The 17,466-nt window shown below is 41.9% G+C and overlaps 1 protein-coding gene across 3 annotated transcripts in view; it reads left to right on the plus strand.

The window, feature by feature from the left end:
* The first annotated feature begins 4,769 nt into the window (after positions 1–4,769).
* The window catches only part of fam163ab (family with sequence similarity 163 member Ab), a 36,523-nt gene continuing 23,826 nt past the window's right edge, over positions 4,770–17,466 (plus strand). For all 3 annotated transcript variants that reach the window (XM_026147920.1, XM_026147923.1, XM_026147919.1), the window contains exon 1: positions 4,770–4,959. The gene's annotated coding sequence lies outside the window, so the exon portion shown is untranslated. The remainder of the gene's footprint in view (positions 4,960–17,466) is intronic.

Consider the following 17,466-nt stretch of genomic DNA (forward strand, 5'->3'; position numbering starts at 1 on the left):
GCTAGGAAGGAAGCAAAATAAAAGTGGATTCAATTGTTTTCAATACTAGCGGTTTGGTATTTTTAAGCTGCTAAGACGGAGCTTGTTTTCTCGTTGGATTCACTGAAGGATCCACGTCTGCTGAGGCTGAATTGTTCAAACTCTTTTAATCGTTTGCAAACGTTAGCTCACTAAACTAGTTCATAAATGTCTCTTGTCAGTTTTTTCAGTGTTGTTTGACTTGTAGTTCTGCACCTGCTCTGCTTTTCTCTTTACTGGTTTTGTCATCAGCACAGTGTCGCTGCGACCTTCATCACAACACTTAAGCTGCACTCACCTTGCTTACTGACTCAGGTTTCTGTTGTTGTTGTTGTTGTTGTTGTGTTTTTTTTTTTTTTTAATACAGTCAAGTTCAGTGCAATGCCCTCACTTATGAGGATCACTTACCCATTGCAAAACACAGGTTTTGGGTGCTGCTGCATTCAAGAGTCATATAGACAGATGCAAACAGGTACAGTCCCAATCAAAAGGTTAAGACCACTTAAAAAATGGCCCCAAAATCCTATTTTGCATGGTTGGATCTTAACAAGGTTCAACGTAGAGCTTCAACATGCAACAAGAAGAAATGGGAGTGAGACAAAACATTTTTTTGAGCAATTTATTGAAAACAAGCTGAAACAGGCTGTTTTACAGCTGATCAAATGTTTAGGACCACTTGCCTTTAAAAGGCCAAATCTGTGCAAAAATGTGGATTCATTGTCATTTTCTGTCATTTCACTGTCATGATGCTCTGTTGGCAAAGGAAAACAAACCTTCCCTTGTTGAACGTGGTCGGGTTGTTGAACTGCATAAGCAGGGTCTCTCACAGCGCGCCATCGCTGCTGAGGTGGGACACTTAAACTGAAACAGGCTGTTTTACAGCTGATCAAAAGTTTAGGACCACACCAAAAAAAACCCTGTAAACCCCCCCAAAACAGAAGTTCTAAACATGAACTCAGTGGTGAGTCGCTCCACCGTTATTGTTGATCACTTCAAACATTGAAAACATTGATGCTTGATGCCAGCGTTTCCATGAGGTGAGAGGGAACATTTCTCCAAGTGGTGAAGACGACCGCATGAAGGACATCTACTTCCTGGAACCGTTGTCCATTTCTGTAAACTTCCCTTGCCATCCATCCCCAAAGGTTCTCACTTGGATTTAGATCAGGGGAACATGCAGGATCATCCAAAATAGTGAGGTTATAAGAAGTCTCTTGTCCTGCAGGCATTGTGTACTGTAGCCTAAGGAGCTTGGAAAGAAAAGCGTCTGGACTTCTTTAAGTTGCTTGAAGACGTTTAGCCTCTCATCTGAGAAGCTTCTTCAGTTTTAAGGTCAAATGGTGGAGAGTCCCAGAGTCGCACCATTTGACCTTAGCCCCTTCCACTGTGGCGCATAGAAAACACCTCAGGTGGGATCTGCTTGTCATGCCAGCAACGTTGGAAACCATCAGGACCATCGAGGTTACTTTTGTTCTCCTCAGAGAATTAAACTTTCTTCCACCTTTCAGTGTCCCATGTTTGGTGCTCTGTAGCAAAGTCCAAACGGTCAGTTCTGTAGCGTTCAAGGAGACGAGACGTTTTTTTGTTCTTGAAGCCTTTCAGCCTCAGCTGGCATCTGATGGTTATGGGGCTGCAGTCGGCACCAGTAACGGCCTTAATTTGGGTCAAGCATCGTCCAGTGTCTCGACTGACAGCCAGTTGGATCCTCCGGCTCAGTGCTGGTGACATTTTTTTGGGTCTTCCACTTGAGTTTTTGTTCCATAACCCTCAGGATCATTTAGGAAATATCAAATGACCGTCTTACTGCGTCCCACCTCAGCAGCGATGGCGCGCTGTGAGAGATCCTGCTTATGCAGTTCAACAAGGGAAGGTTTGTTTTCCTTTGCCAACAGAGCATCATGACAGTGTGACTGCCTGACAGAAAACAACAACAACAACAATCTTTATTTATAGAGCACATTTAAAAGCCTTGGGCATACCAAAGTGCTTTACATAAAACAATAAAAAATAAAACAGTTCACACATTAACATCAAATACATAAAAGTAACGGATTATGTTCACAGATAAAAGCCACCAATAAGAGTAAACTGCAGCACATAGGTTATAGCAAGATAAGACTGTACCACCATGATAAAAGACACCAATAATGGAAAGATAGCAGAGAATTTAATACAATACAATACAATACAATACAATAGGTCACTGCAAGCAAGCCAGCATTTAACTGGTAGAAAAGGCAAGTTTAAAAAGATATGTTTTTAGCCGTGATTTAAAAGAATGAATAGAAAATGACAATGAATCCACATTTTTGCACAGATTTGGCCTTTTAAAGGCAAGTGGTCCTAAACATTTTATCTGGACTGTGCCCGTGTGCAGCTTTGTATATGACTCTGAATGCAGAGCACCCAAAACCTGTTTAGCAATGCATAGAAATGACCGAGGACTAAAAGATTAGCACAGGGGCAATGATGATAAATCATCTCTAACATTAATGATCCTTATAAGTGAGGGCATTGCACTGATCAAAGACAATAGTTGTGTCAATAAAATTAACTGCATCTTGGCTAACAGCACAGAACTTGATTTTCAGCAAGAGCAGGAAAGGAGCTAATAATGAACCACATGTATCCTTCTGAAACCGAGGGGAGAAGCTAGAGCTTGCCTGCCAAAATGTGGCCAGACGTATGAAGGTCAAAGCAGAGCGTAGAGTTCTTGATCACTGTCTGCATCCTGCTGGGCTTCCTGACCTTTACTGGCTTACCAAATTATCCTTGTAAGAGGCTCCTAATGAGAGTGGCTCATCTCAGTCAAACAAAATCAGGAGAAATTATTAACCTACATAATTTATAAACACACACACAAGTATTTTCTGCTTTAATAACACAGATGTGGAACTTAGAACCTCCGTTAAACATGATACAGGTTTTGTAGACATTAGCTCCAGTTTAATGTTGCCAACACGACTCAGCTTTCTGCATGAAGCTCAGCATTTGATGACACATTTCAAACAAACAAACATTTGCCTTCACTCTGAAATCTTTCTGTACGCACATAATCGCACGCACAACGTTCATTAACTAGAGCACACTGCAAAAAGCAAAGGCACATGCGTGTGTCAGGCTCCATTATGATGTTTGTGAGGGTGGAGGAGGGTGCAGCTTGGGAAGACAGACCCTCAGTAAACCTTATTAGGAAGGAGAGTAATGTGGTTGCAGCTGAATTAGCAGCCGACAGCAGCACAGCATCGCTGTGCTGAATGAACATGAAGATCTGATGGCTTCGCTTTACAGGCAAAACCCCAAACCAGACCGGCTAAAGAAAACTGTTGTTTCACAGGCTTTCGGTTCAGTAATTAGACCAAGCAAAGGCAAAGTTGTTGATAATTTAGTTGTCTGTCTCCACATTTTACATCCAGAGTTTGACCAGTTTCATAGACTGAGCCTCTCCATGGAAAGAAAAACTGATTTTCTCCTTTATTTTTCTAATATGTGAGATTTACAATCATGGTTTTTATAAAAGAAAAGACTGTATTCTGTGTCAGTTTTGTTTTATTTAACAGGTCATAATAAAAATGATCTAATCCATACCAGGCATCAGATGAACAACAATACATGTCATTATTTACTGGAAAAAATAAAGCAAAGCAGACTGAAGCAGGGGCGTAATTTGCAGGGAGTTTGTGGGGTTATGACCCCCCCCCCCAATAAAATTATGAATTATCTTGCATAAATAGGCTGTTGATTTTCTTTACTCATTTCAGGTATTACCAGCAAAGTAGGTGCACGTTTCATCATCTGGGAATTTAGCCAGATTTATTTATTTATTTGGACAGAGACAGGTGACCCCACCCAATGTTCAGCACAAAGTTACGCCGATGCTCTGAAGCAAGACCCAAGGCAGACAAAATTCAAAGTTTGACTGATTTACTGAATAACAATGAGCATGTAGGCGAGATGACAGCAGGGGTTACTGAGAGAGGAGAGATAGGTGAGTCAAGGTGACGAGGCTTACTTGTTTGTCTCACTTGTTTTCATCTGTAAATGGAGTCAAAGGAGGTTGGCAATTCAGAGGAGCAGAAGCAGTGACCTCTGGACCTGCTTAAAGGGAACAGGAAGAGTAAGCCACTCTTCAGCCACACAGATATGTTAGGCTAATCTTGCCAAAATGCTGGGGAGTCTTGAAGGAGCCTGATTACCACTCTAATGAAACAAACGGTCTGGCAGAGACTGGTTGTTGGAGCTGGTCCTTGAGTGCTGGTTGAGGATGAGATTGATGTGCAACAGGTCTGCAACCTAGACTCAGGGAGAGTTGGAAGGCCGAAGCAGAAAAAAGACCAGCGGGGGCCCATCCATGACTGTTTCCTGCATGTTATGCTTTCCTTGCTTCAACAAAAAACAAGGTGTGCTCGTTTCCTGTGTGACTCTACCAGTGTTTATCAGTTGTGGAGGAATTTTGCCATATTCTTCTTGACAATGTTGGTTCAGTTTATTCATATTTGTGAGTGTAACAGAGTTCAAAAAGCTTAACAATGAAGTTCCTCAAAATTAATGTGCTTTATGAATAGTTGGAGTCACCTTGTGGACAAATACTGCAACTGCATTAAGGTTCCAAATAGCTGCGCAGTAGCTGTCTCAGCAAAGGAAAATAATGCATGCTCATTAGTAAAAACACTCTCACAGAGGTAACTGTTAACATGTATTTTTATTGTAAGCAGTACTAGCATGTACACTGAAAGTTACAGGCATTTTGGTGCATTAATACTAACTTTATTCACCAGTAGCATTTTTGGTTAGCATGCTAAGCTAGATAGCTAGAGGGCGCTGTCTGGCTCCACCCAGCTCGAACACTATGAGACTGTAACTGTTGCTTGTTAGGTTAACAGACCCGAACGTTGCAGTTTTGTAACAGGATGATGACTGCGTGCTGTTATCTTTGTACAGGTAGGTGCTGTTACGCATTTTTACTTGATGTTGTTGTACAAAAACGATAAACAATGGTGTTTGTTTTAGATGAGAAATTTACGTGTTTTTTATTTTATTGTTGTTGTTTAAGAAAAAAGTAGAAATAACAGCTCTCACCTCGGTTAGCACAAGGATGGAAAAAATAAAAATACTGCTACTATATGATCGCACATTTGGTTTCAGCTAGAACTTTTAAAGAAAGACTTTGACAGCGTTGTATTGTAGGAATGTATATTAGTCTTTTGTTAACTAAGAACACACTGTCGATGATGACTAGGTGCTGTTGTCTTCGTACCAGAATAAAGAGGGAACCCAGAGTAGGAGCAAGTCCGTTGTCACAGTGCCGTCCTTTCTATATGGGCGTTTAACATCACATTCACCATAGACCAGGGGTAGGCAATCCAAGGCCTCGAGGGCCGGTGTCCTGCAGGTTTTAGATGTGTCCTTGATCCAACACAGCTTATTTAAATGGCTAATTGACCTCCTCAACATGTCTTGAAGTTCTCCAGAGGCCTGGTAATGAACTAATCATGTGATTCAGGTGTGTAGACCCAGGGTGAGATCTAAAACCTGCAGGACACCGGCCCTCGAGGCCTGGAGTTCCCACCCCTGCCATAGACTCTCAGACCTGCAACAACTGCATGAGCACAGCTTTTTTTTTTTTTTTTTTTTTTTTTAAGCGTCCGTCACATCATTTAACTCAGGTTGAGGTCTGCTCTTTGAATGGACTGTTGATTCTTTTCTATCTGTTGCGCGACCCAGTTTGGGCCACGCTTAGCTTTCACACATTTGACTCTAGAACATGTTGGTATACAGACGGGTTTGCGGTCAACTCAGTGACTGCAAAAAACCCCAAGTTGACTGTGAGGCCTCGGTGCTGACCTCTGTGCATTATTGCCACCTGCAGTCAGTTGATTTACTGCCAAATCAAAAAGACCACAAGCTTATCTCAGCCGACCACCTGACTAGTATTTCCTATGTTCTCAGGTCTCTTACTCTGTTATATGGTGAGCGGTGCTGCATTTTAATGTATGCAAGCGTGTAGATTAGTGTGTGAGCAGCTCCTGTGTGCATGTACAGTGCATTCAGTGTGTAAATGAGGGTGTACTGAGTCACACTCATACGCTGAAGGATGTTTTCCAGAAGAGGAGCGCCTCTATTTTAATTCCTGTGCCAAAATTCTTATCACTCGTATTAATTTTAGGACCGCTGGAGGAATACAGGGGAGAACCATCAATCTCCTGCTAATCCCTCAGATACATAGCAGCAGCTATAAGCTTTATATAGGTGTTTTTGGAACATGGGTGCTCTTTCATAATTCTGGTGCAGGAATCAGGTAACATTATAAAGCAGTGCTCCATTTTTAGGGACTTTTTTTTTTTTTGAGCTACAACTGCATTTGGAACTTTTTTAACATAAGAGAAGCTGTGAGGCAAGTAGGTGTACTGTGATTGGTCCAGGTTTAAGTATGCCGATTGATTAAACACAGAAAATCATCTTTAAAAACTAATAACATTAGTAAAACCAGGGAAGTTCTAATAGTAGAAACTCCCTTTCTCTGGCTGTGATACCTCCACCTCTTCAGCCTCTCCTCCAACCTGCCACCTACTCTCACTGCAGATTGTGGCAGCAGACCACACACCTGTCTCATTGTCCTCATGCATGCCCTGCACCTCCTCCTCAGACTCTTCTGCAGCTCCACAGTTGCTCTCTTGACACTTGATCATATGTTTTTTTCTACATGCATTAGGACACCGTGCAGCACTTTCTCCTTCGCTGTACTTGTCCACACTCTCAAAGCGAACATCACAGCTGTTTTGCTCTTTCTCAGCACGTATTTCTTACTAGCTTCAAAAGCTCCTCTCCATATCTTCATGTTATGGTCAAATCTGCTAATGTGGTGTACGCTGGAATATGGATGTGTTGAATATTTAGTACTCTGTATGGCAGTATAGTTATGGCTTTAAAATCAGTTTCCTCACAGTTTATCTTTTGTTTTATACAATACTTTTATTTACAGAAGCACACAACCATACACCTTTTCTTAAACGATCAGCCCTGACCTCTCCTATGTCAAAGACGTGGAAACCTTAAAGACATCCAGGGGGAAATAGGAAGAGCACTCCTAAACTTTGTGGAAACCCTTCACACAACTGTTGAAGCTGTTACGGCTGTAAAGAGTTAAACCCTATGGATTAACCTCCTGAGACCCGAACTCTTCCACAGCAGCATTTTTAATTTCTCTTTGATATTTGGGCTGATTGGGACCTGATGAACGTAAAAACAAAGAAGTACCAGATTTTTTTTTTTTTACATAATTTTTGTTCGTAAGGAAAATGAGAGCCACATATGAGGATATTCTTTTAAAATTTTGATAGAACAGTTGCAATATAATGTCCTGGTAAGTGGATATCAGGCCATTGTAGAGCAAGATTTAGTATTTTGGTCTAAATAACCCAAAATGTGACGTCCACACATGTGGACGGCAGGTCCTAGGAGGTTAAGAATGGGCTGTCACTCAAGTTCATATGCATGTGAAGTTGTTCATAATAAAATTCTGATAATTATTAAGAAAACCAATCTTTTCAGCCCCTCCCCATTATCTATATTCAAGTCAGTACAGCTCCCTTAAATGAGGTGCCGCACTTCCTGCTGTTCTCCACCTGGATGCAGATGTGTCCAGGATTGTTTGCCAGCAGCAACCAGCTGCAGCTGAGCTCCAGGCTCAGTTAATATGCAATGGCACACACTGACAGTTCCATTAAACTGTATTTATGGCAGCCACAAATAATTGATATGCAGATATGGCAGACTGGTCGCACTCGCAGAATTGTATTTGGCCCAGCAGTGCGATGCATCAAGCTGCCACGCTCAGTGACAACAGACACAATATGCACCATCACCGCGTATTGTTTGCCCTCATAGACATCTTTCACTGTCTGCTGCTTGTCTTGTTTTCCAGGTCGTATTTTCCTCATTTCCTCTTCTGTTTTTTATGATTTACCTTTTTTTTTTTTTCTTTTTCTTTTTTTTAAATCCACCTGAAGCAACGGTTACTCACTAACTTGGAAAAAACAAACAGAAAAACTGACATTTCATAAAAGATGGTGTGGCAATATGCCCACAAGGTAGAAAATGCTATATTCTTCTGTGAGGAGTAAGTTTGTCCTTCAGTAAGAACTGTAAATCTCTATAGCTAAACCCCTCTCTGCTCATTCCACCGAAAGTCCCTTTGGTGCTTTAGACTGGATTTGTACAACAAAAGCCCCTCAGCTGTACAACATATCTGGGATGAACAGGCTCCAGTTCACCCGTATTCTGTCTTAAACAGCTGCAATAGGCGTTTGTTGCATTAAGCTATAGTATTTAGCTTTTTCCAGACGGACATTAAGAATCTCGAATCAGAGAAGGAAAGAATAATATTTGCAGATTTAAGGCTAAGCAATGAAATACTCTGGTGATTACACTCTGATCAAACATTAGAGCAGAGTCCCCACTGATGACAGGAATGAGGACAGGACCCTGGCGTGTAAACGACGGTGGTTTTGGAGCGGAGTTAGCAGCTGTTTGAGACTCGCAGGGAAAGACCTGGCCGCGGACGGTGAGGCGGAGGTGAATGTGTGCTGCAGGCGGCTTTAGGGAAGAAGGTCTGAAAGGCAGAAAGACACAAAGGCAATGAATTTTTAAAGAACGGGGGCTCGTTAAACCACAGCAGACATGATGAAATTGAATGAGGGGAATCTGACAGCGTGGGAAAGTGGAAGTGACAGAGAGAACGGAGCAGCGGGAATAGCTCGAAGGATGAAGCTGGATGTGAGGGGGCGGATCATCCTCATCATCTGAAGCTTTATTCATTTATTATAGCTTCACCTACGGCACGCAGGGTCTGCACATGCGGTAAAATAACAGTGGCTTGGACATCAGAGATGCGCAGTAACGCATTACAAGTAACATCTTACTGTAATCCGATTACTTTTTCAAGCAACTAGTAATGTAAGGGATTACTATTGCAAAAAGTAATTAGATTACGGTTACTTTCCCATAAGCACGCTGCGTTACTAAACCATGATGTTGTTTGTGTGAGCGTCTCATGAAAGTGACGTACGAGCGTGCGACGTTCGTGGCAGCGACAGACGTGTGCAGATCAACAATGGATAATATGGAGTGCAGAGAGAGTACGAGCATGCAGCGTTTAGTGTGGAAGTAATCACATTACTTTGAGCTTGATTCTGTCAAAGTGACAAAAACATTAGCGTCCACTGTACACTCTGCGTGGGAAGAAAACTTCTTTCTACAGCCAAAAATTTAACTTGAAATCTGAGCGAGCAGCGAGCACGCTGCCACGGGAACGTGACATTCACAGAGAAACCCCCGGATCCTCCCACTGACATGTCGCTGTGGACAAACCTCCACCCGCCCCACTCCTGCTAAACAGCTGACAATAGATTTAAGAGCTGCCGAGTCTTTGATTTGAGTTATTTTTGCTGTGTTTTACTTGCATCTATTTGAAAGAGTGTAAACACAAAACATGATTTTATTGTATATGCTGGAATATGCAGGAGATATTGAAAGACTGTTGCATATAATTTCATTTTGCTTGATGCATGAAGTTAAAAATTAAAATGAATAAAATACGTTTTAAAAAGAAACTTTTTCATTTGATGGATTATGCAAAGAAATAGAACTGGGCTGAAAGGTCTGTGCTTCATTATGTATTCAGGTTGTGTGTCATGTTTTTGAAAATTAAGTAAGTAATTGCTTTTGAAAATAAGTAATCAGTAAAGTAATGGGATTACTTTTTGGTGACATAATCAGTAATTAGTAACTAATTACTTTTTTCAAGTAACTTGACCAACACTGTTGGACAACTTGAGCACAACAATTAAATGTGATGGGCTAATGCTGCTTTCTTAGTTTCACAGTGACACAAACACAGCAAAGACAACGTTCTCTGTTCTATGAACATAACATGCTGGGCCATGAAGACTGGGTTTATACAACAGGGAAAATATCCAGTTTGTCCACCTTTGCCCTGGATGTCTGTTTCACCCTAAACTGCACCACATTTGTTATATTGGATAAGACCTCAAACAAGAAGTCAAGACCATAAACCCATCTGTAATGTTTTCACATTGACTCCAAAACAATGGAGTTCCTCCTCACAGTCAGAGATGTTGCCTCCTGGTCATCCAGGTTTTAATGCACCTGTACCTCTGCTTTATACCGTCAGGACACATAACTATATAGACTCATCTGTCACCTTGTTAGATTCACATTTTCGTAATGCAAATATCACATGACAGCAACTCGGTGCATTCAAGAACCTAGACACGATCAAACCTGCTGAAAGCTGAGCGTCATAAGGGGAAGAGAGGTGGTTTAGTTGAACATAGCATGACTGTTGGTGCCAGAGCAGCTGGTCTGAGAATTTCAGAAACTGCTGATCTGCTGGGATTTTCCCACAGGAGCATTTCTTGGTTTTACAGGAAGTGGTCCAAAAAAGAAACTATCCAGTGAGAGGTGTTTCTCTGGGTGAAGATGCCTCACTGAGGTCAGAGGAGACTGCTTTGAGCTCATAAGCAGGTAACAGTAACTCAAATCACCACATGTTACATGCAGTAGAGCATCTCTGAATGCACAACACGTCCAACCTTGAAGCAGATTAGCTACAGCAACAAAGACCACAGTGGGTGCCACTCCTGTCAACTGAGAACCGGAAACTGAGGCTGCAGTTCACACTTTTGATGAGTGAGATTTTAGTGTTGTATCAGTCCATTTCTCAGAACTAATTAGCCAATACCTGTGTCCTTGAGTTGCACCTGTACATTTTATTAATGCAACTGGCTAAGCAAGCTAGGTAAGTGCTAGCCAATACGCCATATAAGTCACATGAGGTGTGAAAAACCAACATGGTGCCACACAAACATGTAACGCAGAATCTACAACCACTGGGTGATGTCCACCTTTACAGTCAAAGCACGCAGCAAGAGTGCTTTCACTGTATTTGAGCAGTTCTAATCTTATTATCTTATTATGTCATGGTCTGTTCACTGTAGAGCAGCTAGGATGTTTGGGATAACGAGCAGATTAGGTAAGAATCGAAGTTTCCGCAGTAAAAGTGAAGGATTTCATGGATACAAGTGTAGCAAACAGGTCTGTGAAGTACTTCAGTAAGATTGTACTTCTTGTATTAATGCTAGGTACTGATCTTGTACTGTATACGCTGTTTATTTCCTGTGATTTGTTTCATCTGCACTTTAGTATAAATAGATACTGATGTTAACTTTGGAAAATCGGCACTGAATGAAGAGCAGGCATCGCTGCAGGTCACCTGATGAATGGCTTCACTTACAGCCAACAGTGTAATGCTTAGTCATGATCTATCATCGCCCACAGGGCTCTCCTCTTCTTGTCGCCTCCTCTCTTCTTTCCGTTTCTCCTCCTCTGTCTTCTGCCCATATTGTACTTCTACTTCTAACCTGGTCTCGTCTCTTTTCTCGCACCGTTTCTGTCCTGCATGTTCCTTCTATCTGCCTCTGATCCGTTTTGTTCATGTATGCACGGACAGAGGAAACTGAAATGCAGTAACTGTTGTGAAAGTTATTAATACTGAATATCAACAGCTAGATAAAACCCAGCACCACAGTGAGGAAAATACACACAGCACTGTGGATTTATTAAGTTCATCAAATGACACAAACAGTACAGTCTGGAAACTCTGGTCATTTTGATTTTTGTCTACAAATATAGACAAATTCAAGCCTCCTGTCCAGTTCTTGAACATGTGAATTAAGCATTCGCATCGCGCTGCTTTTGCAGAGCAGCTTCTCTGTGTTTGAAAGGCTTCTTTAGCAGATTTACTTTGATGTCTAGCTGGTGATCAGCCACTCTGACATAAATTAATTTGGGAATTCACTTTTCATGCAAGCTCTCCGGTCCCAGTGGCAGCAAAGCAGCCTCAAAGCATTTACTGTGCTTCAGTCAGTTGGATGATATTTTCATCTTGATATGCAGGGCCTGCATTTAATTCAACACATTATTCCAAAGTAATTAAACTTTAATTTGCACTAAATTCATTTACTAACAAATCAATTAGTTAACTGTTCAACAGTTTGGAAAGAAAAGCGTCTGGACTTCTTTAAGTAGCTTGAAGACGTTTCACCTCTCATCTGAGAAGCTTCTTCAGTTCTAAGGTCAAATGGTGGAGAGTCCCAGATTTAAGCCCTGTGGGAGTTTCCCCCCCCAAGAGGGTCATGAACCCCCTGTTGATCCTCTACCTAATCACATGAGCCAAGGTGTGAAAATGGGTGTAGGTCACAATCAACCAAGGTTTCAGGTGAACCCGCTGTGAAACCTAGCCCCACCCTATCATCTGATTTTCTGAAGTCACTCCCCCCATGGGGGGGAGGGGGGGTGTCCCCCCATGGGCTTAAATCTGGGACTCTCCACCATTTGACCTTAGAACTGAAGAAGCTTCTCAGATGAGAGGTGAAACGTCTTCAAGCAACTTAAAGAAGTCCAGACGCTTTTCTTTCCAAACTCCTTGGGCTACGATGAGCTGGATGACTGAGAACCTTCACAAAGACTCTGCTAAAATGCACCTTTGTAGAGATTTTAGTGGTGGAAGGGGAACTTTGTGACCTTTTTCTTAAAAAGTCTTTTCATATAGAAAACTTTAGATGATATGGACAAAACTATTAGTCCACACATTTTGTCTTCCACCCCATGCAAGGTGCCTTTACAAACATTTACACTGAATTTAATGTAACAGTCAGTTTTTCCTGGACACTAAACCATCAGCTGTGGTATTATTACACACTGGAAGGGTTTGGAAACCACACTATTTCGCCCTTGACGCAGCAGAGCACATGAAGCTTCACGGCGGAGATGCCAGATGCTGATGTGTTCCAAACCTCCTCTGACATTAACATCAGCACCAAAAGTGTGCAGTGGGAGCTTCCTGGCTCGCTTTTCTATGGTCTCCACTCTCACGGCACACTGTGAGCCAGGTTGCTATAGAGATGCTGCACACACACCCAAACACCTAGCCAGGTGATAGCTACTTTAGCTCTTACTTGGTTTTATTTTGATTTTAAATGCCGGTACCTCGTCAGTGCCCAGCTTTGCTGCCCAGTATCCATTGCATTGTGTTTCTACAGTGCACTCCCCATAACCCATCAGTCCATCAGACGGCGCAGGTCAGACATGAGTTATAAAGCTCTGGCTGTGATGGATATCTTGTCTGACTGACTGCTTGATTAACTGCAACAAGCCATTGTTTAACACATCTGCTGTAACTCATATTTATATCAGTCACCAAAATAGGATATATATGCTTCAGAAACTACTAGCCAGATTTTCAGGTTAGGGTTAATCATGTCAACCAGCACATGTCTATACTTACACAACTTTCCCCCCTTTTTGCCACAGCAGTATATGTGTGTTACATTGTCTGTCCTCTGTGATCTCAGACCCTTCTGCCTATTCTATCATCTAGTCCCCTCCTCTGACTAAAATATAATACTGTAATACGGAGTAACGTCCTGGATGTAATGAGGGAAGGTCACTGCTGACTGATCCAGCAATGTGAAACTCAAATCTTGTGTCTGCACCTCCCCCAGAGTCAATACTGTCAGTTAAATCAAACAGCTCTAGCTTGCTCTGGATGCTCTCTTTCTCTTTTACATTTCAGATACACAGTTTTTGCACAGACTGGTGTGGCGTGCATTTACAGGAGCGGTCTAAACCCATGTCCTTGTTTTTGTGGTCGTTTGTAAGGTCCCCCGCTCTCCCAAGTCTGAACAGGTATGCATTTCTTTCCAGAGAACATTTAAAGCAGTGACTAAAGGTTTTGAACCGTATCCTTGAGGCGACTCTAGTTTTACTGAATGAGCATCTTTAATCCATACAACCACGGCCACACAGGTGTCTACGCTCCTTTACACACGGAGGAAAGTTCCTGTTAAAGTTTCAACTTTGACTCTCCCAGAGTTTTCCTGTAAAATGTGTCTGGGCTCTTATGGATTAATATCTTGATTAAAGACATTTCAGTTTTTGTCATAGTGGTGGATCAAAGAAACAGATTACTGTTCTGAAAAACAATAACTTGTGTTTACACTTTTGTGTTTGCAAAAAACCCAACCTAGTAAGATAATTAATGAGAATAAGATGTGGTGGGTCATTGTTCTTTTGCCTTTGGCTAAAGTCAGGATAGATGTTTACTTTGGTTGTAGGTGTCAGGGTCCTGGGTCTCCTGACCCAGCGTTTTAGTTCTTTGTGATTTTTGTATTATTGTACTTGGTGTGAGTTTCTAGTTTCAATCCCTTGCCCTTCATGTTTCTGTGTCCCCTCTGTTCTGTGTAAGTCTGTGTCTGCAGGTTTGAGTTCCCCTCTGTGTCTCTCGGTTCTTAGAGTCCTCTGCCTTATGGTTTATGTCTCTGTGTTTCTTAGTTGCTGTCTCCACTGTGTCAAGTTCGCGTCTCTGTGTGATCCTTCCTGTTTTACTTTGAAGGTCCGTGTCTTATGTGAATGTGTCCTGCTTTGCTTGTCTCGTCAGTTCTAATTTCCCCCAGCTGTGCCCTCCTTCTGTGTCATTCTCCTCGTTACTTCCCAGTGTATTTAGTCCCTGTGTTTCTCTGAGTCAGTGTTGCGTCGTACCCTCAACAAGCTGTGTGTGTTTTGCCTCCGTGTTGCCAGTGTTTTGTTTCCAGTTCAGTGTTTTGTGCTTCAGTGTTTTAGTCCACTAGCGTTTTTGTTTGTCTTTTGGTGAGTTTAGTTAGTAAGAGGTTTTCCAGCATTAAAGCTGCGCTTTAAGTTGAACTTCTGTGTCTGAGTCCTGCGTTTTGGATCCACCACTCCTGTTTGCCCGCCTGCCACACAGCCAACCATGACAGTAGGTCTTTATTTGAAGCAAAGCTAGACGTGTTCTCTGCAGATTCATGTCTAGCATACAGACATGAGAGTGGTAGCAAGGTGTTACCGGTCTCTCAATCCTCTAAATCTTCTAAGATGTCAGACTCTTTCTTTTATTGTCTTGAATTCCTTTTGTTCCCTGAATGTTTTTAGCACACACTGACTTTGTACCAGTGGTATTTTCACTAAAAGGATCTGCTTGTTTTCATCTCCCAGTCTTTTTCTGTAATTTTGGGTAACTAAAAGGAAAAATCACTTTCTGTGGCAGTAAAGGTTACCTGGTCGACTGAACGCAGATCCGGTACTGAGCTGCACGACAAGCTGTCCCTGCAGTTTTATCTCAGATGTGTAGCCATGAGCTACTGTGAGTATCATCACAAGAAACTGATATTTCAGACAAAGTTTTCCTGATTGTGTTTCCAACATTTCACAGTTCACAACCCCAAAGTACCTCGTCAGCCACGTCTTACTGTGTAAGTGAGGCGAGTAGCCAAAGATGAGAAGACGGAGGACTATGAGATGTTCAGAAATAAAATATACTCAACACAAGCCTTGCAACAGATGTCAGCTTGTAAAATTGAGTGATTATAGTTGCAATAAAGCATTAAGTGGTCAGACTAATGTATTTGTTTTTGCTACTTTTTAAACTTGACCCTGATAAGGAAGAGCAGAAGAGGATGGATGGATGGATGGGAGGATGGATGGATGGGAGGATGGGAGGATGGAGGGAGTATGGATGGATGGAGGATGGATGGATGGGAGGATGGAGGGAGTATGGATGGGAGGATGGAGGGATGGATGGGAGGATGAGGGATGGATGGATGCTTTCCTATACTGATTCTGTTCCCACAGCACTGACGTAGCTGTCTACACTTAGAAGAAGGACTAGTCCCAGTAGGTTCGATCACTAAGATTTCGTTCACAACAAGGTCCAGATCTCAGTTTCATCCCATGTCAATCAAATCATGGTTGTATATTTCCACTTCATCACAGTGATATTTATTTTTTGTTCTGATTAAGACACACATGGCTAACAGAGTGAACTCCAGGCCTTCATTACAAATAATAAACATATTCTTCTTCATAATAATACAATCAAAAGTGCTTATTCCAAAAACGTGTCTCGTTTCTCTTCGTATTTCTTCTTTCCTTTCCTAATTGTTTCTTCAAACAATTAAAGAGGAATTTGAGGCCAGCTTTTCAAGAAACAAATCACATCTGCAATTGGAAAAACGGGCCTTTTTCTAAAACGAGCGCCCACTATCCCTCAGTGGGATAAATGATCATGTGACTGCGGCGTGAGGAGCTTGAATCTGGGTCTGAACGTGATTGGTGCACATATGAATGTGTGCGTTGGTGGATGCGTCTTTTCAACAAACTTGTGTTTGATTTCATAGAGACGCTTAACAGCTCCACTGTTTCACAGCATGTGAGACATAAAGGTTTGGAGGAATGAGCCCACACTGATTCGTCCACTCGCTCACCGCCGAGCACACCGTGTCTGCTCCTCTCTATGTTGTGTCTGCAGTACGCTATATGTCTGATTGGCTTTTCTGCCTAACTCCATAAACAGTAGGCGATTACCGTAAGGACTGGTTTACCTGCGCCCACTGTTTTACGCTGTACTGATAAAACAGAGCTCTGGGTTTATGCATCATGGGGAATTTTTTTCTGGCACTGATTACAGTTCCAGACAGATCCAGCACTTGGTCCGGATCCGGACCGAGGTCAGCCATTTGGTGACGTATGGACTAGTCCCTTAGCTTAGCTGGAAGTCATACAGTCAAATAATACGTCAATAAATCGTATCGATGAGAAATAAACAGGTCCAAGCTTCTTAGAGGTCAACAAGTAAAACAAAGCTAAAAGCTAAAAAGAAGAATCATATTATATTACATAACCTTTTTAATGCAAACTTTATTTATTATTTATTGAGCCTCGGATCAGCTGAAACGCTCAGTTTATTTAAATCCAGGTTGAAGACTCACCTGTTCTCAGCTGCATTTGAATAAAGCACCAAATCTGCACCGTTTTACTTTTAAGCTTAAATTTTAAAACTTACTCCTTTTTTCCCATTTTTAAATCCTGCTTTTTATTTGTTTCTGTTTTTTAATGTCTCTGTAAAGCACTTTGGATCAACTTGCTGTTGAATTGTGCTATATAAATAAACTTGCCTTGCCTTTATTTTTTATGCATTTTAATCATTTATTGCTTTGTGATTTTGGCAGTTTTTGTCCTCTGTAGTTTGAGAGCCTGGAGCAAGACTGCCCAGCTTCCGCTGCCCTGCTCTTCTTGGATTCACTTGCATTAATCTGTGTGTCTCAGTTTTGTTGCACATCCCTTTTTAGTCAGCCAGGCCTTCCCTCTCCGTCAATATTGGCGTTGACTTGGCTGCAACAGTAAGTAGATTAAAGGAACAGTGATTGAGGGCAAATCAATTACTGTGGCTCAATGGTCTGTGTATGGGGGCTCTACTGTAGCATTACCCAGCCTTCGTTTTCTAATAGGAACATTCTGAACCAGCGTTCAGGGTAACATCCAGGTTGTATTGTTGAGTCTAAAGGAGTTTATGGG

The sequence above is a fragment of the Astatotilapia calliptera genome, chromosome 17, assembly GCF_900246225.1.
Source record: "Astatotilapia calliptera chromosome 17, fAstCal1.2, whole genome shotgun sequence".
In the NCBI taxonomy this organism is placed as follows: domain Eukaryota; kingdom Metazoa; phylum Chordata; class Actinopteri; order Cichliformes; family Cichlidae; genus Astatotilapia; species Astatotilapia calliptera.